Here is a 22,220-nt window from a genome sequence, read left to right on the forward strand (position 1 = left end):
TGGGGAATGAATTACTATAGGGGGGATGAATTACTATGGGGGATGAATTACTATATGGGGGATGAATTACTATGGGGGATGAATTACTATATGGGGGATGAATTACTATGGGGGATGAATTACTATATGGGGGATGAATTAATATGGGGGATGAATTACTATATGGGGGATGAATTACTATGGGGGATGAATTACTATGGGGGATGAATTACTATATGGGGGATTAATTACTATATGGGGGATGAATTACTATATGGGGGATGAATTACTATGGGGGATGAATTACTATATGGGGGATGAATTACTATGGGGGATGAATTACTATGGGGGATGAATTACTATATGGGGGATGAATTACTATGGGGGATGAATTACTATATGGGGGATGAATTACTATGGGGGATGAATTACTATATGGGGGATGAATTACTATAGGGGATGAATTACTATGCTTACTATGGGGGAATATTACTATACTTACTATGGATGACACATACACATCATTCATCTACTCTTGGTCCGGCCCCTGGGTCCAATATATGAACCCATTGCGGCCCTCAAGTCAAAAAGTTTGCCCACCCCTGGATTAGAATAAAATAAAACAGAAAGACTATAACCGTCTGCTGAAATTCAAATTTCTAATAGAATAGAACCAGCTATTCTTCACAATCAATTTGGATTGATTCAATATTTTCAATTTGAAATTGATTCGAATAATTTGAATCCACATTGATCCGAAACTAAAATAATTTTTTTCCACTCTGCACATGTCTACTGTCTATTACAAGAGTGTTTACATACAGCTCTTATTATTTTCGTTAACACTGTCCCTTCTGGTCTGGGATTCTATAGCTAGCTTTAGCTTAGGGTTCAATAATCAGCATAGGCTAGAGCTAGGGTAGGCATCAGACAGCCACTTCTGGTAGTGAAAGGTCTGGATGCATGACAGATTAGAAAATACTATGAAATAAGATGCAGAGTAGATAGACTGGCTGACAGTGACAGCGAACCCTGCATCATGATCGTCCTCAGGGGCCCCTGCAACTGAACTTTGCTGCAACCAGTCAGTCTAACATCAATAGTATGTAAACTATTGGAGGGGATACTAAGGAATTATATCCAAGAATTTGCAGAAGAAAACAGTAAAATCAGCACATATTCTTCTTCTTCGTCTTATTATTATTATTATCATTCTTGCCAAACCAATCTGTTAACATTCTATGAGGAAGTGAGCTGCCATCTTGATAAAGGAAGAGCGGTGGATTTGGTGTATCTGGATTTTGCGATAGTGTTCGATACAGTCCCCCATAAACGCTTAATTTACAAACTGCGGTGTGTAGACATGGACCACAGGTTTTGTTTATGGATAGAAAACTGGTTACAAGAGCGCATCCAACGTGTGGTGATAAATAGTCAGTACTCAGACTGGTCTGAAGTGGTAAGTGGGGTACCCCAGGGCTCTGTCCTGGGACTAATTCTGTTTAATGTTTTTTGTAAATGATATAAAGGTTGGTATACATAGCTCAATATCAGTGTTTGCTGATGAAACAAGGCTAAGTAGGGCAATAATATCACAGGAAGATATAGAAATCATACAGGAAGACCTCAATAAAATAATAAGGTGGGCAAATACATAGCAAATGAGGTTTAATGTTGAAAAATGTAAAGTAGCGATATTCAAATACCTCAATGGAGATTCTAGCATAGGGAATACACTATTCAGTCTAAGGAGGTGTAAAAAGACACGTGGACACTCAATGAATTTGGAGGAGAAGCCATTTAATCTTAACCACTTGCTGACCGGCCTATAATCAAATGATGGCCGGGTGAACACTTTATCCCTCTGGGAGGGCAGGGGCGTATCTGCTGTGACGCAAACAAGGCAGCTGCCTTGGGCGGCATTTTTCAGGGGGGCGGCATCGCCCCCAGGCAGAAGGGACCGTCTCGTGTGTGTTCGGGCGGGGGGACGGGCTCGGCTGTGGTCGGGAGGGGGGGAGGCTCGGCTGTGGTCAGGAGGGAGGGCGGGCTCGTGCGTGCTCGGGCAGAGGGGCGGGCTTGGCTGTGTTCGGGAAAAGGGTGCAGGCTTGGCTGTGTTTGGGAGGGGGGTGTAGGCTCAGCTGTGTTTGGGAAGGGGGGGCAGGCTTGTGTATGCTTGGGCGGGGGGGGAAGCTCGGCTGTGCTTGAGCGGGGGGGCATTCTCATGTGTGTTCTGGAGGGGGGGGGGCGTTCTCGTGTGTGCTCAATCGGGGGACAGCTCGGCTGTGCTCGGGCAGGCATGGCTGTGTTCAGGAGGGGCGGCATTCTCATGCGTGCTTGGATGGGGCGTGGCTCTGCTGTGTTCGGGTGGTGGGGCGGCTTCCCATGCCACTGCCCTGTGTTGTCATTTTCAGGTCTAGTGGGGGCGGGAAAAGCATGTGATTGGTTGCTAGGACATCAGTGGTCCTAGCAACCAATCAGGCGCTTGCCCCGCCCCCAGGCCATGACATTCAGAGGAGGAGGGCGGCAAGGACAGGACTTCTTCCAGCTCCTGTAGCTGCCTGGAGGAATTAATGGAATGGACCCTGAGGTAAGGGACAATGGACCCTGAGGTAAGGGTCCATTTTTGGGGACCAAATTAAAGAGAATGGGCTCTAGGAACCCTGATGGTGGGGGACTCTGAAGACCATGATGTATAGGGGGACCCTGATGTATTGTGAGCACTTTTGGGACCCTGATGTACCGGAAGAGGGGAACTTATTTAAGGAGGGGGATCTGGGTCTCTGGGGGACCCTGATGTATGGGGAGGGTCTATGGGTGGGGGGACTCTGGAGACCATGATGTAAAGGTGATCCCTGATGTATTGGTGGGGACTCTAGGGACCCTGATGTAAGTGGTAGGGACTATGGGAACCCGAATTTAAGGAGGGGGGCTCTGGGGGACCATGATGTAAAGGAAATGCCTATGGGGACCCTGATGTAAGGTGTGGGGACTTTGGAGACCATGATGTAAAGGACTGACCCTGATGTATTGGGGTGGGGGACTTTTGGGATCCTAATATAAGGAGGGAGGACTCTGGGAAACCTAATTTAAGGAGGGGGCTCTGGGGGACCCTGATATAAGGGGTTAGGCTATGGGGACTCTGATGCACATAAGGTGGGACGACTCTGGAGACCATGATTTAAAGGGGATCCTGATTTATTGGGGGAGGTTTGGACCCTAATGTTGAGGGGGGACTCCGGTGACCCTGATTTAAGGAGGGGGAACTTGGGGACCCTGATGCAAGGGGAGGGGTTGTGGGGACTCTCTCCTGTATCCTGTCTGCAGTCTCTGACCGTCTCCTGTATTCTGTCCTCAGTCTCTGACCATCTCCTGGGGTGGAGCTCTAATAGGAAGAGGTGGAGCCTAAAGTGGAAGGGGTGGAGTTTACAGATGAAGGGGTGGGCCCTAAACAGGAAGGGGTGGGGAAAATTTAGATGGGGGGCGCGATTTTAGTCTTGCCTAGGGCAGCACAAAACCAAAATACACCACTGCGGGAGGGTGTCATATGACATCCTACCAGAATCGCGCATTGCGCGTGCCCGCAGGGCTGCGCTGTGGCAAGATCTGTAACCGGTCATGTACCTCGGACACAGCCGATGAAAGATCTGTGTACCGGTCCGGTTGCCAGTACCATGTGACCTGCTGTGACCAATCACAGCAGGTCACATGACAGTTGTGTACGATGAATGGCTTCCTTTCATGCCATCCATTGTATACAAGTGTATCTAGCTGTGAATGGTCACAGCGATCACATGCACAGGATGGGCCAAACACAGCCCATCTGTGTCACGTGATTAGCCATGGCCAATCATCGCTAATCGGAACAAAAAAACCTGAATTAATCTATTTCATTCAGTTAAATGCTTGCTTATAGCAAAGAAATTCTTTGCTATAAGCAACAAATTGTGTAAAAATAACATACTGATCATTTCACTAAAGTAGTACAATGTTACTATGATAACATTATACTACTTTGTTTATAGTGTAATATGAAAAACAAATCTTAAAAAAAGAGAAAAAAATTTAATAAAAAAAAAAAACAAAATTGAAAAAAATTATCATTTTTTTTTCGTACTTTCACCAGTCACTGTCCCTGATCACCACCACACCAGTTATATGATGACGGCCTACTGCACTGGTGACAGTATGTAAAATTACATTTTCATTTCTTAATTTTCCGAAAAATTATAACGAAAAAATCATAACTGCAAAAAACTCTCCATGCCTCTTATGAAATACGTCGGACTGTCTATTTTGCAAAAAGGGGTCATTTGGGGGATATCTATACTGTTCTGACATTTTGGGCCTCAAGAAATTAGATTGGCTGTCAGTACTTCAGGATTGATCAATTTTCAGATATACAGTATCTCATAGTTTGTGAACTCTATAACTTTCCTACAGACTAAATAATAAATACTGATTTGGGCTATTTTCACCAAAGAAATGTAGCAGAATACATCTTGGCCTAAATTTGTGAAGAACAATTATTTATTTGCAAACTTTTATAGCAGAAACAAAGAAGAACGTGGGTATTTTTTCATAATTTTCAGTCTTTTTTTGTTAATTTAGCAAAAAATAAAAACACCAGTGGTGATTAAATACCACCAAAAGAAAGCTCTAGTTGTATGAACAAAATGATAAAATTTTGGTTTGGGTACAGTGTTGCATGACCGCGCAATTGTCATTCAAAGTGTGAGAGCGCTGAAAGCTGAAAATTGGCCTGGGCAGAAAGGGGTAAAAGTGCCCTGTATTGAAGTGGTTAAACTGCGTAGGGAGGTTTGTCAGGGTGGTAAGGATGTGGAATTCACTTCTACAATTGGTGGTGTCAGCGAGAAGTACTAATTGTTTTAAAAAATTTCTTGAATGGGCATCTTATCAAACACAGTATACAGGGATACGGGCAATGAATTTTGACATGAGCACACACACACACTAAGACAGGTTAAACGGGATGGACTGGTGTTTTTATTACACCTTACCAACTATGTGACTATGTAACTATATTATCTGGAGCTATTTTTATTACTATTTCAGCAATGTAAGGCCCCACCACTGTCAAAAAACATAGGAGAAAACACAGGGTTCTCAAGAATACAACTTGAGGGACCCCAGAATGTCATTCCTGAGTGCAGAAAGGTGGTCTTTCATCTTTAGCTGAGTTTTGTAATTTCGGAATGAGGTCTTTGGAGCTCAGAGACTTCACAGTGCTTTGGGAGCAGGGGCGGACTGACCATTTGGAAACTCGGGCACTGCCCGAGGGCCCGGGGTCAGTAGGGGGCCCCATGAGATGCCCCTGGTACCTTTTTCATAGGCTTTTTTGAGTTTGGGCAAGGAAACAGGGGCCCCATGATCCCCTATTGCCCGGGGGCCCCATGAGTTGTCAGTCCGCCCCTGTTTGGGAGGGAAGGAGTCTTCAATCCTGTGTTAGGATCTTGCCAGAAATCAGCAGCCTAGGAGTGCATTTATTCACAGACTTTATAATCTAGGACCTAACAAAAATGCAGGGCCCCACCCAAGAGACAGGAAGTCTCTGAATAAGGGTCAGGAGGACTCCAATCCTTCTCCAGGAGACAGAGAAGCTGCACAGGCAGCTAGAGCTTGTATGTCTAAACAGTGCAGATGCAGTTAGTGACAGAGTAGCAAGGAGCTGGAAAAGAGCTGAGGTACAGAGTCTGTATGGAAGCACTGAGGTACTGTGTTAAATGGTCTGGAGGACCAAGGCCACAGCAGTGGAACTGTTAGAGAGAGTCATGAGGCTGAACATCATTTCCGCTTGTGTTGATGGTGGTGTCCCCTGCATGAGATTTTCTCTGTGAACTTTTTCCGTTTTGGTAATAAAAGTGGACCAGCAAGCCCTTCAATAGAATTTCTGGCATAAACTGAACTCATTGTGAAGTACTACCACCAGGTGAACACCCCTACAATAGCACACCCAGGTATAGTATATGTGCACAATTCCACCAGGACTTTTGCTGATAATACCTGTTTGTACTTTGGATGCATGTAAAATTATTAATTGTTTCTTATATAAAGCTGGTATTATCTCCATACTGGTGTGTGCATCTATATACTTATGGTTAATGTTATATGCTGGTTGCAGTAGTTCCTCTGCTCCCAGTTATTTTGACTAGATGACTTGTTCACAGAGGCACTGCCAACTTTGTTATCAAATCCACTCCTCCACTTAGCAAAGGTTCTGGTTCTTTTATTTACCTGCAGGTTAAGTGAAGTATTCTGTCTGGTAAGGGTCAAACCCCCCCCCCCCCCATCCATATTACAGGAAGTTAAAAGTGTTTCCTCGTATTGTTCCTGTGAAGAGAGTTTTGAAGTCTGGAAAGAGCACAGTCTCCAATGTCTAATGAAGTGGTCCTGTTCAAAAGAAGACAAGCATCAGTGTGTCACTGAAAGTCTGCGGTCCCCCAGCTATGAAATAAATTCACCTATATCAAGACATTCACTAGGGAGGAAGTTCAATGGATTACATATGAGTACTGTTTGATAACTTTGAGCCATACTATCATCATGAACAGATGGTTGTGGACTACTGTATGTCTCATCAGAAAGAAGGGGAAGAGGTTTCCACTTTTATTATTCAATTACAGTTGCTTTTGTCACATTTAGTGCATTGCACTGCTATACCTCCTGCAGTGGACTGTGTGAGAACCAGTCAGTAAGAGGTTTACTGCCTTATCATCCACTTACACAGCTCCTCAAAATATTGTTATCTGACAGAATTCTTTCTCTCCATGAGTTAATGACGTTAGTGAAAAAACAGGAGGTTGATATTCAGTTTTCTACTCCTAAAACAGTGTTAAGTGCTCCAAAAGGTGACCACCATTCTAATATACCCCAAAGAAACCATTCTGAGTCTTTCCAATCCAAATCTTCAGCTGCTGAACCAGTTATTTCAGAGAGGGGGAGGGATTCACAAAGGTGTTTCAGATGTGGTCACACTGGCCATTCTGTAAAATAGTATCATGAGGACTGTGGGAGAACAGTGCTAAGGGTGACATTCCCTGTACAGAAGTGAAGATGCAGATGTGGGTGTTTCAGGTGTAATATGGAGAATGATTGGTTCAGTGGTAGATGCAATTTTTGTACAGTAAGTCCATGTCACACAGGCATTATAGTTAAGGGCCTTGGTAGCCTAATTTTATTAAAAGGGAGAAAACAAATCCATCCAGGAATCCCATGCAGGGGTTTCAATTTCATTCAGCAAACATAAATGAAAAATACCAGGCCACTTGGCTCTCTGGTCAGCAGTATCTCTGTTTGTTTTGGTCTCCCAGTCCATTTGCTATCCAGGATCTCTCTCTGACATAGGTGACAGCACCTTGCTGTTCAGGCCCACATGGCCTCTTGACAGGGTTTTCCCAGTATCTCCAACTTGCACCCACCAGAGGCTTCCAAATTCTCTCCAGCCCCTCTGTACTCACTGGCCTCTGAAGTTTCCTCAGTCCCCCAGACCCTCTCTTGGTCTCCTAGTCTTTCTGAGCTGGCCAGACTTTCCTAGTACTTGAGCCCAGAATCCCCCTCACATGGGTTGTAGTCTCCAACAGGAACTAACAATGTCCTGATTGTCCTTCAAACAGCTCCAACTGCCACCACTTACTGCTTTCACCAGCCCATCATTATCAGGGCTGTGTGCACCTGGGCACACACCCTGCTGGTTGTCCACAACGCCCAGACACTGAGTTGGAGATTCTGTCCTACCCATAACTCTTAGGAATCTCCAACCAGAGCCCCATTTGGCAATGCCAAGATCCAGAGAAAGCTGCAAAAGCAGTTTTATCCTAAAAAAAAACTAGCCCTCTGTAGCCCTGCAGTCAGCAGACATGCAAACTCTGTGTCTTTTCCTTGGCCATTTCCATAGTGACAGAGCCTTGCACTGTCACACAGGACAAAGCCAAAAGGACCCCTCATAGGCTCTAAGTCTATAGTTAAAATCAATGTCAATGAGCATACAACCCCAGCTATATTTGACAAAGGCTTCCAAGTTATGCCTATTTATCATGCATTCTGTCAGAAGTATTTGAGCAGAATAGAATGAAATTGTGGGGACTGAACACTGGTTCATTGCCTGTTTATATAAGTTTGCAAGTAACTGTGACAGAAAACAAGGGTGTTCTTACTATTGAGATCATGTCTCTTTTCTGCCCTGACACAGATGATTCCTACACAGCTCCAGTGATACTGGGCACTAATTACAGTGAAGGAAATAAGTATTGATCCCCTGCTGATTTTGAATGTTTGTCCACTCACAAAGAATTGATCATTCAAAAAAATCAAATGGTAGGTGTATTGTAACACTGAGAAACAGAATAGCAACACAAAATTCAAAAGAAATGCATGTCTAATAAATTATGCACTGATTTGCATGTTCATGATGGAAACAAGTATTTGATCCCCTATCATTCAGCAGGATTTCTGGCTACCAGGTGTCTTTCATACAGGTAACAAGCTGAGATTACAAGCAGTCTCTTAAAGGGAGTGCTGCTAATCTCATTTTGTTACCTGTATAAAAGACACCTGTCCACAGGAGTAATCAAACAATCAGATTCCAAACTCTCCACCATGGCAAAGACCAAAGAGCTGTCCAAGGATGTCAGGGACAAGATTGTAGACCTCGGAGCTGCAACATGGTGCTGTAGTAGCAGGAGAGAGGAGCTACGGACACCAGCCTGTCAGCATGAAAGAGCGGCTAAAACTGACAAATTTAATATGCCTGTGAAGTCCAAAGCCTAATATATATAGTGGGAGATACAATAGTTTGGAGAAGTTTTAGGGAATGAAGGAGAAGTTTTGGGCAAGATAGGATGAGAGTGGGGATGGAGGAAAAGGATAGGAGGAATAGGGAAGAATGGAAGAAATTCACTTTGTGACTTATAATGTTAATGGTTTGAATAGCCCTGGGAAGAGATTTAGGATATTTAAAGAGATTCAGCATAGATTGTCCTCAATGGTTTTTGTACAGGAGACACATTTGGGGCCAGAAACAAATGTGCAATTGAACTCCAGATATTATCCAATGTGGTTTTATGCAGATTCCCCAATTAGAAGAGCTAAAGGAGTGGCAATAGGTTTTGCAAAAAATATAAGGTTTAAATTGGAAGATAGTTTGGTAGTCCCTGAAGGCAGGTTTTTGTTTCTGAAGGGAAAACTACAAGAAATAGATTGCACACTAGCAAATATTTATTGCCTGAACAAAAAAACAGAGATATTCCTAAAAGACACTCTTAAAAAATTTGGGGATTTAAAAAAAAGTAGTTTAATTGTGGCAGGAGATTTCAATCTTTGTATGGATCCTCAGATAGACATGACTTCTCCTGTGCAGAAAGAGGAAAGTAGATCTCTGAGATCCTTGAAAAAAATGATATATCAATGTCAAATTGTAGATATATGAAGAATTAAGCATATGAAGGACAGAGATTATACGTTTTACTCACATGCACATGAGAAGTATTCAAGATTGGATTATATATTGCTGGAACATTGACTCCTTGAGTCTTTGGTCAAAGTAAAAATAGAAGTGATGTCAATATCGGACCATTCTCCTGTCACAATGCAACTACTATGGGGGGAGGAGCAGAAGGGGGGAAATGGTTGGAGATTAAATGAAACACTTCTTCAGGATCAGGAGACTGATGAGAAAATTAAAAAAGAAATAGAGCAATTCTTTGAAGAGAATGATTCGGAAGAAGTGTCTGTGGCAACGGTGTGGGAAGCCCATAAGGCATAAATTAGAGGAATTCTGATAGCCATAGGAGCAAAGAAGAAGAGGGAAAGAAGAGAAAAAATGAATACGCTTCTTAGGGAACTCTGTGAGCTAGAACAGACACACAAACATAGAGTAACAAAAGAGATTATGCAGAGGGTAACAAATAAAAGAGAATAAATTAAATAATTTCCTGGAAGAAGAGAAGAGTATTTAATAAAATAAGTGAGAGATATAGATGGGGAGACAGGCCAGGAAAGTATTTAATGAGAGCTCAGAGAAAAAAGAAAACTAGGAACTATATAGAGAAAATAAGGAATCCCAAAGGAAAATTAATGTATTCAACTAAAGAAATAGCTAAAGTCTTTAAAGAATATTATAATAACCTATATAATATTATTACCCACATTTCTAGAAATAAAGAAGAGATAGGACAAATAGAAAAAGACAGACATACTTAAAAAAGGCGGGACTACCGAAAATAAGTGAGGAACAATTAAAATCTCTTGAATTAGAAATAACGCAGGAAGAAATACAAACAGCATTAAAAAGTACAATAGCGGGGAAAAGCCCAGGGCCAGATGGATTTACTGTGAGGTATTATAAAAAATATAAAGAACTATTAGTGCCTAAATTGAGGATATATATGAATGCATTGGGTGAAGAGATGGAAATGAGGAAGGAATCCCTACAAGCACATGTAGTTCTCATAAAGAAGGAAAAGATGATACTCACTGTTCAAGTTATAGACCAATTTCCTTATTAAACACAGACACTAAACTATATGCAAAAGTTCTGGCAAATAGGTAAAAGATCATATACCGGAATGGATACACATAGATCAAGTAGGATTTGTCCCAGGGAGAGAGGGTAGAGATAATGGACTGAAATAATTGTTTCTCATACAAAAAAGTAGGCAAGAAAAACTCCTGGGGTGGTTCTCTCGATTGATGCTGAAAAGGCTTTCGATAGAGTAGATTGGGGATATATGTTGGATACACTGGAAGTATTGGGGATGGGTCTGAGAATGAGAGAATGGATAAGGAAATTATATAGTCAACCCTCTGCAGCAATCATGGTCAACGGGGAATTATCAGAGTATTTTGGGATGCAAAACAGAACAAGACAGGGTTGTCCCCTGTCTCCACTTCTGTATGTTTTGTCATTAGAATCCTTATTAGCTACAATAAGGAATAATATAGATATAAAAGGAATCTGGATAGGAGACACAGAGAATAAGGTGGCAGCTTAAGCAGATGATATGCTGTTCTATGTGGGAAACCCAAGGATAACATTTCCAAATTTAATGAGAGCACTGAAAGAGTACGGGGAGATATCAAATTTAAAAATTAATCCAACAAAAACCGAGATTTTTAAATATAAATTTTCCAAGTAGTGAGAAAAATAGATTACAGGAGGAATTCCCCTTCGTTTGGCGAGGAAAAGAACTAAAATACTTAGGTATAAAACTAACTGTATCCTACAAGAAATTGTATAAAACTAATTACATCCCTTTGTTAAATGAGATTAAGGATGAACTAAGGAAATTAGGAGGGGGTACCCCATCGTGGATAGGACCTATAAATTTAATAAAAATGGTGATCATTCCAAAAATTCTATGTAAATTTCAAATGAAACCAATTAAATTACCAGAAGTATATTTTAGAACAATTAAAAAAATGTTAACAAGATTTATTTGGAGGAATAAAAAACCGAGGATAAGCTATGGAATTTTAAGTAGAAATAAGTGAAAGGTGGACTGGGAGTACCAGACTTGAAAAGATACTATAGCTTGGTAATAATGGTGAGGATTTTTGATTGGACACATAATGCAAAAGGGAAAAGTTGGGTTAAAATAGAAAATACATTAAGTTGTACCAATTTAAGTAGAATCGTATGGTTACCTCCACAATACCAAGGATTAGTAGATAGCACAAGCTTGTTCACATTAAATGTTTTAAGAGTGTGGGATGCTTTACACAAACAGATGGGATGGGAATTTAGTTCATTATTAATGCCCTTAGAAGAAAGAAGGTATCACAGAGAAGTGGATAAAGAAGGAAGACGCACAATTAAGGGATATAATGGTGTAGGAGGAAATAGAATCACTTAAGGAACTGGAAAAAAAAGATGTTTTCACGAAAATTGATGAGTGGCATTACTTTCAATTGAAACACTTTATAGGGAAGCTTCCAAAGCCTTTAAGAATAAGAAAGGATTGGAACCCTTTTGAGCATTTGTTAGATACATGGGGGGATGGGAAACATGGAACTTCTAAAATATATAAGATTCTCACTGAAATAAACACTGATATAAGGCCTCCTTTATAGAAAAATGGGAAAGGGATATAGGAATAACACTAGATGCGGAAAAACAGAGGAAAATGTATAGAATAATTCACGGGAATGTAAATATGAAGGAGGTTGAGATGAATTTTAAGTGTTTGGCAAGATGGTATATCACACCGAGTGTGGCACATAGATTGAGAGGAGATAATTCACCTTTGTGTTGGCGTGGATGTGGAGGTAGAGGCACAATGTATCATATGTGGTGCGAATGTCCTAAAATCCAACAGTATTGGAAAAAATAGTAAGTTTGATTCAAACAATTTCAGAGGTAGAAGTAATAAAAGACCCAGAGACTTGCCTTTTTCACAGTACCAAGCTTTCAGTCAAAAAATATAAAAAATCTGGTTTATTGTATTATTTAAACGCAGCAAGGGGATTGATACCCAAGTTTTGGAGGAGACAGGAGGTGCCAAAAATAAATGATTGGGTTGACAGGATAGATCAAATATGTAGATTGGAAGAACGTTACCATATGAATGAAGATAAGATGGAGAGTCACGATATAAGATGGAACAAATGGGATGAATTTAAAAAGTCAAAGTAAAATTTGGAATTGATGGGGGATTAATATAGAATAAGGTTTTTACTCGCTCCTTCCTTTGTCGAGATTGGGATCCCTTGAAAGTAATAGGAAATTTCAGAGTCGTGGGGGGGGGGGGGGCTGGAGGGGTGGGTGGTGAACAGGTAGGAGGGGGGGTCTGGGAGGGGGAAAAGATGAAAAGATTAAAGTTCTTGACATTGTGACTATGTTTTTATAAAGGATATATTTGTATAACTTGTTAATCTGAAAAACCAATAAATATTTAAATATTTGGTGAGAAGGTGACAACAGTTGGTGCAATCATTCCCAAATGGAAGAAACACAAAAAAACTGTTAGTCTTCCTAGGTCTGGTGCACCATGCAAGATCTCACCTCGTGGAGTGTCAATGATCATGAGAACAGTGAGGAATCATCCCAGAACTACACTTGAGGACGATGGATGAGGCAATGTACCGTCAAATCTTGGGTGAGAACCTTCTTCCCTCAGCCAGGGCATTGAAAATAGGTCATGGGTGGGTGTTCCAGCATGACAATGACCCAAAACACATGGCCAAGGCAACAAAGGAGTGGCTCAAGAAGAAGCACATTAAGGTCCTGGAGTGGCCTAACCAGTCTCCAGACCTTAATTCAATTGAAGGAGGGAGGTGAAAGTTTGAATTGCCAAATGTCAGCCACCAAACCTTAAAGACTTGGAGAGGATATGCCAAGAGGAGTGGGCCAAAATCCCTCCTGAGATGTGTGCAAACCTGGTGGCCAACTACAGGAAACATCTGACCTTTGTGATTGCCAACAAGGGATTTACCACCAAGTACTAAGTCATGTTTTGTGAAGGGAATCAAATACTTATTTCCCCCATGAACATGCAAATCAGTGCATAATTTGTTAGACATGCATTTCTTTTGAATTTTTTTGTTGCTATTCTGTCTCTCAGTGTTACAATACACCTACCATTCAATATTTAGACTAATAATTTCTTTGTGAGTGGGCAAACATTCAAAATCAGCAAGGGATCAAATACTAATTTCCTTCACTGTATGTAGCAGTATATAGTGCTTTTCTGAAGTTTCTTGAAGGAGGTCAGACTGTTTCTCTTGGGCAATTTGATATCCCATCTGAACTTTAAGAGCTCTTTAATGTCCTCTCTATTAGCTATTGGCATGGGGTGGTGTATCATATCAATAAATACTGGGTGGAAATTTGACTAAGGGGAGGGAGAATGCAGACAGCAGCCTCCAGTATTGCCCCCACGCTGCTTGGGGATGGATGTTATGTCCTCATGGAAACTCTTGAAGAGATGATGAACAAAGAAGGATGGAGATGGTGATTCCTGAGAGAAAGGACTGGAATTATATACAGTTGTAACTGTGAAAAATACTTCTCTTCATCCTATCATAAGTGGTCCTCACCAAGTTGTAGCTAACTGGTACTGTGTATGGTGTTAACCTCTATGCTAAAGTGTGTAGAGTCCAAGTCAGATATGCAGCTTCTACTCTCAAATTCAAACTGAGTGACTCAAAGTTGCTAGAGCTCTGGAAAAAGAAAATGACACAGCAATTGTTAGATCTGCCAGATTTGTGTTCTGTACAGGTGATACGAATGGAGGCTGTGCTAAGAGTGCTCAACAGACATTTAGACTAACTGATGCTACTCCTTCAAAGAGAGACCCAGGAGGATAGCACCAAAAGATGGCAAATGTATTAAATAACTTCTTTAGCTCTGTGTATACAAAGGAAAATTGGAAAGCTCAAGTCCTTAAAGTAGAAGTGAAGTCTTTTCTTAAACGTGTACTTACAGGTAAGCATATAATAAGGCTTACCTGTAGGAACAGTGAATATCTCCTAAACTTGCATGTTTTAGGAGATATTCACACTGCATGCAGCCGGTGACGCATACCTGCATGCAGCTGGTGATGATGCATACCTGTGCTGTCCCTTCAGAGTTCTGTGCCATGGCTCCCACACGCATGCTAGGGTTGCCACCTCATCCCTTTAAAACCGAACATGTATTAATTACACAGGTTCTGTGGCTGATTAAGGTGGTAATTAAACTCACCTAGAGCCTTATCTGCATTAAATTAGCCTCAGAACCTGTGTAATTAATATGTGTTCATTTTTAAAGGAATGAGGTGGCAACCTTCACGCATGTGCGGGAGTGACATCATAGTGGCTCAGCCAGTCAGACGGCCAGAGCACGCGAACCCGGAAGGAAGACCAGGTGAAGATGGAAGCCCTGTCATTGATGATGGTGCACCACTGGAGGGCTTCATTCTAAGGTAAAGAAAAGAAAGTAAAAAAAAAAAGGTTGCAGTTTACTACCGCTTTTATGGGTTTAGTATTGACATAGCCTCAAATTATCTATAATGGCTCAAAAGGTAAATAAAGCACCTGGACTAGATGGCTTACAAAGAGCTGAGCTATGTATATCTAAGCCATTGTATCTAATTTTTAGAGACTCCTTAATGACTGGCATGGTAGCACTGGATTGGCATAGGGCCAATGTGGTGTCTATATTTAAAAAGGGATCAAAGTCTTAACTAAGCAACTACAGATTGGGTAGTTTAGCTATTATAGTTGGTAAGATACTGGAGAGTTTAATAAAAGACCATAGAGAAGAATTTCTGCTAGAAAATAATACACTGTTCAAAAAAATTAAATGAACACTTTGAAAACACATCAGATCTCAATGGGGAAAAATATCATACTGGATATCTATACTGACATGGACTGGGCAATGTGTTAGGAACATAAGGATGGCCCATTGTTTGATGGAAAAGAAAATTATCAACCTACAGAGGACTGAATTCAAAGACACCTCGAAAATCAAAGTGAATAAATGATGCAGCAGGCTAGTCCATTTTGCTGAAATGTCATTGCAGCAGCTCAAAATGGTACTCGATAGTTTGTATGGCCACAACGTGCTGCTTGTATACATGCCTGACAACGTCGGGGCATGTTCCTAATGAGATGATGGATGGTGTCCTGGGGTATTTTCTCCCAGATCTGGACCAGGGCATCACTGAGCTCCTGGACAGTCTGAGGTGCAACCTGGCGGTGTTGGATGGACTGAAACATGATATCCCAGAGGTTTTCTATTAGATTTAAGTCAGTCAAGCGTGGGGGATATTCAGTGGTATCAATTCCTTCATCCTCCAGGAACTGCCTGCATATTTTTGCCACATGAGGCTGGGCACTGTCGTGCACCAGGAGGAACCAAGGATCCACTGCACCAGCATAGGGTCTGACAGTGGTTCCAAGGATTTCATCCAGATACCTAATGGCAGTCAGGGTGCCATTGTCTAGCCTGTAGAGGTCTGTGCATCCCTCCATGGATATGTCTCCCCAGACCATCACTAACCCACCACCAAAACGGTCATGCTGAACAATTTTACAGGCAGCATAACGTTTTCCATGGCTTCTCCAGACCCTTTCATGTCTGTCACATGTGCTCAGGATGAACCTGCTCTCATATGTGAAAAGCACAGGGTGCCAGCGTATGATGTTCAATGGCAAATGCCAATCGAGCTCTGTGGTGCCGGGCAGTGAGCACAGGGCCCACTAGAGAACATCAGGCCCTCAGGCCACCCTCATGAAGTCTGTTTCTGATTGTTTGGTCAGAGGCATTCACACCAGTGGCCTGCTGGAGGTAATTTTGTAGGGGTCTGGCAGTGCTCATCCTGTTCCTCCTTGCACAAAGGAGCATATACCGGTCCTGCTCATGGGTTAAGAACCTTCTACGGCCCTGTCCTCTCCTAGAGTAACTGCCTGTCTCCTAGAATCTCCTTCATGCTCTTGAGACTGTGCTGGGAACTACAGTAAACCTTCTAGCAATGTGGTGTATTGATGTGCCATTCTGGAGGAGATGGACTGCCTGTGCAACCTCTGTAGGGTCCAGGTATCGCCTCATGCTACCAGTAGTGACACTGACCCTAACCAAATGCAAAACTAGTGAAAAACAGTCAGAAAAGATGAGTAGACAAACAAATGTCAGTGGCCTTCACCTATAAACCAATTCCTGTTTTGGGGGTCATCTCATTGTTGCCCATCTAGTGCACCTGTTGTTAATTACATTAACACCAAAGCAGCTGAAACTGATTAACAACCCCCTCTGCTACTTAACTGACCAGATCAATATCCCAGAAGTTTAATTGACTTGATGTTATACTCTGATTAAAAAGTGTTCCTTTAATTTTGTTGAGCAGTTTATTTTAACCGGTTCCCCCCAGGCCTATGGCCAGATGGCGGCCGGGCGAGCACCTTGTCCCTCCAGGTGGATGTCTTTCCAGGCATGCGCAGTTTGCGCACCTGCAGAGCCGCGCAGCGGCGCGATCTGTCACCGGCCAATCACAGCAGGTCACATGACAGTTGTATACAATGGATGGCTTCCTTTCATGCCATGGCTAGCTGAATGGTCACAGCGATCACATGCACAAGCTGGGCCAATCACAGCCCATTTGTGTCATGTGATTAGCTGTGGCCAAATCACAGCTAAGCACAAAAAAAAAAATCCTGAATTAATCGATTTCATTCAGGTAAATGCTTGCTTATAGCAAAGTAATTCTTTGCTATAAGCAAATTGTGTAAAAAAAAAAATACTGATCACTTCCCCAAAGTAGTACAATGTTACTATGGTAACATTATACTACTCTGGTCATAGTGAAATATGAAAAAAAAAATCTTAAAAAAAAGAAAAAAATGTAGCAAAATATAATAAAAATTAAAAAAAAAAAAAAAAAAGATAAATTTTTTTTTTCGTACTGTCACCAGTTAGTGTCCCTGATCACTGCCATGCCAGTTATATGATGGTGCTGCACTGCACTGGTGACAGTATGTAAAAAAAAATAGTGAAAAGTATTTTTTTTATTTCTTCATTTCTGAAAAATTATGACAAAAAAATTACAACTTCAAAAAACTCACCATGCCTGTTATGAAATACGTCGGACTACGTCTACTTTGCAAAAAGTGGTAATTTGGAGGATATCTGTTCTGTTCTGACATTCTTGGACCTCAACAAATTAGATTGGCTGTCATTACTTCAGGATTGATCAATATTCAGATCTATACCATAGTTTGTGAACTCTATAACTTTCCTACAGACTAAATAATAAATACTAATTTGGGTTATTTTCACCAAACACATGTAGCAGAATACATTTTGGCCTAAATTTATGAAGAACTAGTTATTTGCAAACTTTTATAACAGAAACAAAGAAAAACGTGTTTTTTTTTCAAACTTTTTGGTCTTTTTTTGTTAATTTAGCAAAAAATAAAAACCCCAGTGGTGATTAAATACCACCAAAAGAAAGCTCTAGTTGTGTGAAAAAAATCATAAAATTTTAGTTTGGGTACAATGTTGTATGACTGCGCAATTGTCATTCAAAGTGTGAGAGCGTTGAAACCTGAAAATTGGCCTGGGCAGGAAGGGGGTAAAAGTGTCCGGTATGGAAGTGGTTAAGCAATAGTCAGCATGGATTCACGAAAGACCGAAGTTTTCAAACAAATTTGATTTCTTTTTGCGAAGAGGTAAGCAAACACTTAGACTGGCTGTGGACATAGTATACTTGGATTTTTGCAAAAGTGTTTGACACAGTTCCCCACATGTGCAAATTAACCACTTTAGTACTGAACACTTTCACCCCCCTTGCTGCCCAGGAGAATTTTCAGCTTTCAGCACTCTCTCACTTTGAATGACAACTAGTCATGCAACACTGTACCCAAATTAAATTTTTTTATAATTTTTTTTAGAAAGATAGAGAATTCCTGTGGTGGTGTCTAACACGTTCCTGCTTGGCCTATAGTAGATTGATGGCCGGGCAGTTCTCTCGAGTGGACTCCATATGATGTCCTTTCTATCACACCATTCGTGCGCGCCCCTGGGGGCATGCAGTGCAGCAATCACTGCCAAGCTGCTTCTCTCAGACACAGCGCATCCCCACTCAGGGTTAAGAGCCAATGAAATTGGCTTTTTACCACACCGATCATAAATATAAACAAACAGCGGTAACTCACTATTCCTGTTTTCTACTCTTCACCCAGGATTGGGGAACAGTGAGTTAACAGTTAACCCATTCACTACTGTGCACCACACTGCCCCTAATAAAGAGTACCTGTCAGTGCCATCAGTGGATCTGTCAGTGGATCTCTAAGTGGACTCAATAGTGGATATGTCAGTGAAGCCCATCAGTGGATTTGTCAGTGCAGCCCATCAGTGGATCTGTCAGTGCAGCCATCAGTGGACCTATCAGTACAGCCCATCAGTGGATTTGTCAGTGCAAACCATCAGTGCATCTGTCAGTGCAGTCATCAGTGGACCTACCAGTGCAGCCCATCAATGGGTCTGAGAGTGCAGCTACCAGTTGATCTGTCAGTACAGCCATTAGTGGACCTGTCAGTGCAACCCATCAGTGGATCTGTCAGTGCAGCCCATCAGTGCAGCCCATCAGTGGACCTGTCAGTGCAGCCCATCAGTGGATTTGTCAATGCAGCCCATCAGTGCATCTGTCAGTGCAGCAATCAGTGGACCTGTTAGTGCAGCCCATCAGTGGATCTGTCAGTGCAGCTCATCAGTGCAACTCATCAGTGAACCTGTCAGCACAGCCATCCCATCAGTGCAGCCTAATCAGTGTACCCGTCGACATCACTGCCGCCCATCAGCAGTGTACCCATCACAGCCACCTATCAGAAGTTTACCCGTTATACAGCCACAATAACCAGAGCCGCAATGTCCAAGAAATATTTTACTATTGAGAAGGCATATGAAATTATCAGTATGATGGATGAGAGCAACGGGGAGCTCTCACCATCTAATTCTAATTCGGAATACAAGCCAGTAGAAAGTAGTGGGTCAGTGACCGAATTTGGAGGAGGAAGAAGTCTCTCCTAAAAGAATATAGTGTTCTGAAGAGCAGGCAACCACAAGCAACATAATACACCCCAATAGTCAATCAGCAAACACCAGTGGGTCTAGACCCCAGGATGAAAGGCCCAGTATCAGCACTAGAATATCCCACCAGAGCCCAAGAATTAGGGCCCAAACATATCTTCCTGATGCCTGGTAAACCCATTATGGCTGCCTTCCAGCTCAGGATCAGTTTCAATCCTTCCTTTAATCCCACAGCCAGGTGTGCAGACCAATGCTGAAAATTTTTTCTGAAATGGATTTTTTAAATTTGTTTTTCCCTGCTGATTTACTTCAATACATTGTGGAGCAGTCTAACCTTTTTGCCCAACAATATATTGATAACAATCCCAATACATCTTATGCCCATCCTTTTCAATGGAGACATCGCACGGTGGAGGAGTTAAGTTTTTGGGCCTTACGTTTAGCATGGGCCTTACAAAAAAAAGAAATTACATGCCTACTGGTCCACCAACCCCATCCATCAAGTGCCCATTTATTCTGCTATACTGTATTGTCCAAGTCACTCTATAATCTGATCATGCAATTCCTGCATTTAAATGATAACTCACAATGCCCTCCCTAAGATCATCCCAACTATGACAAACTATACAAAGTCTGCCCCCTAATAAATTCTTTTGCTAAGATATTTGCTGATCAACACATTTGTGTGGATGAAACCCTTGTCCACTTCACTGGCCAGCTGGGATTCAAGCAATACATTCCCAGTAAAAGGGCTAGGTATGGACTGAAGATGAACAACTCTATGAAAGAGCTACAGGATATGTGCATGCCTTCCACATGTACAAAGGCAAAGACTCCCAGCTCCAGCCCTCCGAGTGCCCAACCTACAGTGGGGATCGAAAGTTTGGGCACCCCAGCTAAAAATTTGTATTAATGTGCATAAAGAAGCCAAGGAAAGATGGAAAAATCTCCAAAAGGCATCAAATTACAGATTAGACATTCTTATAATATGTCAACAAAAGTTAGATTTTATTTCCATCATTTACACTTTCAAAATAACAGAAAACAAAAAAATGGCGTCTGCAAAAGTTTGGGCACCCTGCAGAGTTAATATTTTGTACTGCCCCCTTTGGCAAGTATCACAGCTTGTAAACGCTTTTTGTAGCCAGCCAAGAGTCTTTCAATTCTTGTTTGAGGTATCTTTGCCGATTCTTCCTTACAAAAGTCTTCCAGTTCTTTGAGATTTCTGGGCTGTCTGTCACGCACTGCTGTTTTAAGGTCTATCCATAGATTTTCAATTATGTTGAGGTCAGGAGATTGTGAAGGCCATGGCAAAACCTTCAGTTTACGCCTCTTGATGTAATGATGTGATTTTGAGGTGTGTTTAGGATCATTATCCATTTGTAGAAGCCATCCTCTCTTTAACTTCAGCTTTTTCACAGATGGCATCAAGTTACCATCCAAAATTTGCTGAAATTTTATTGAATCCATTTTTCCTTCTACCCGTGAGATGTTCCCTGTGCCACTGGCTGCAACACAACCCCAAAGCATGATTGATCTAACCCCATGCTTAACAGTTGGAGAGAGGTTCTTTTCATTAAATTCTGTGCCCCTTCTTCTCCAAACGTACCTTTGCTCATTCCGGCCAAAAAGTTCAATTTTAACCTCATCGGTCCACAGAACTTGTTTCCAAAATGCATCAGGCTTGTCTATATGTTCATTTGCAAAGTTCAAACAATGATTTTTGTGGTGAGGACGTAGAAGAGGTTTTCTTCTGATGACTCTTCCATGAAGACCATATTTGTACAAGTATCTCTTTATAGTGGAATAGTGTACCACAACTCCAGTGTCTGCCAGATCTTTCTGGAGGGATCGTGCAGTCAAACGTGGGTTTTGAATTGTTTTTCTCACAATCCTGCGAGCTGTTCTGTCTGATATTTTTCTTGGTCTTCCAGATCTTGCTTTAACTTCCACTGTTCCTGATGACTGCCATTTCTTAATTACATTCCGAACAGAGGATATTGACATCTGAAAACGCTTTGCTATCTTCTTATAGCCTTCTCCAGCTTTGTGAGCATCAACTATTTTCAGTTTTAGTTTTCTAGACAACTGCTTAGAAGAACCTATGGTGCTGATTGTAGGGGCAAGGTCAGATGAATCTGGGCATTTAAAACCTTTGAGATTGACATCACCTGGTCTTCCCAGACAATGATTGAGAACAATCCATGACACTGGCAGGTCTCAGCTTTGCAAAGGGGGCAGTGCATGCTATAAATTCTGCAGGGTGCCCAAACTTTTGCAGACGCCATTTTTTTGTTTTCTGTTATTTTGAAATTGTAAATGATGGAAATAAAATCTAACTTTTGTTGACATATTATAAGAATGTCTAATCTGTAATTTGATGCCTTTTGGAGATTTTTCCATCTTTCCTTGGCTTTTTTATGCACATTAATACAAATTTTTAGCTGGGGTGCCCAAACTTTCGATCCCCACTGTACATCGGAACAAGTGATAAAATTGTCTAGGACCTGGCATTCCCATTGTTCCAAAAAGGTTATCATATATACCTTGATAACTACCATACAGGTCTGCCCCTTTTCTGGCATCTGTACCTAGATAAAACCTTTGCCTGTAGTACTACCCGAAAAAACAGAAAGGGCTTCCCACAAAGTTTAGTAACCACAAGTCTACAAAGGGGGGAATCAGCAAGTCTGAGAAACAGGGAAGTGTTGAAAGTAAA

Source organism: Staurois parvus, unplaced genomic scaffold (genome assembly GCF_062004578.1).
Source record: "Staurois parvus isolate SC_StPar_1 unplaced genomic scaffold, SC_StPar_1.0 ptg000022l, whole genome shotgun sequence".
Lineage (NCBI taxonomy): Eukaryota > Metazoa > Chordata > Amphibia > Anura > Ranidae > Staurois > Staurois parvus.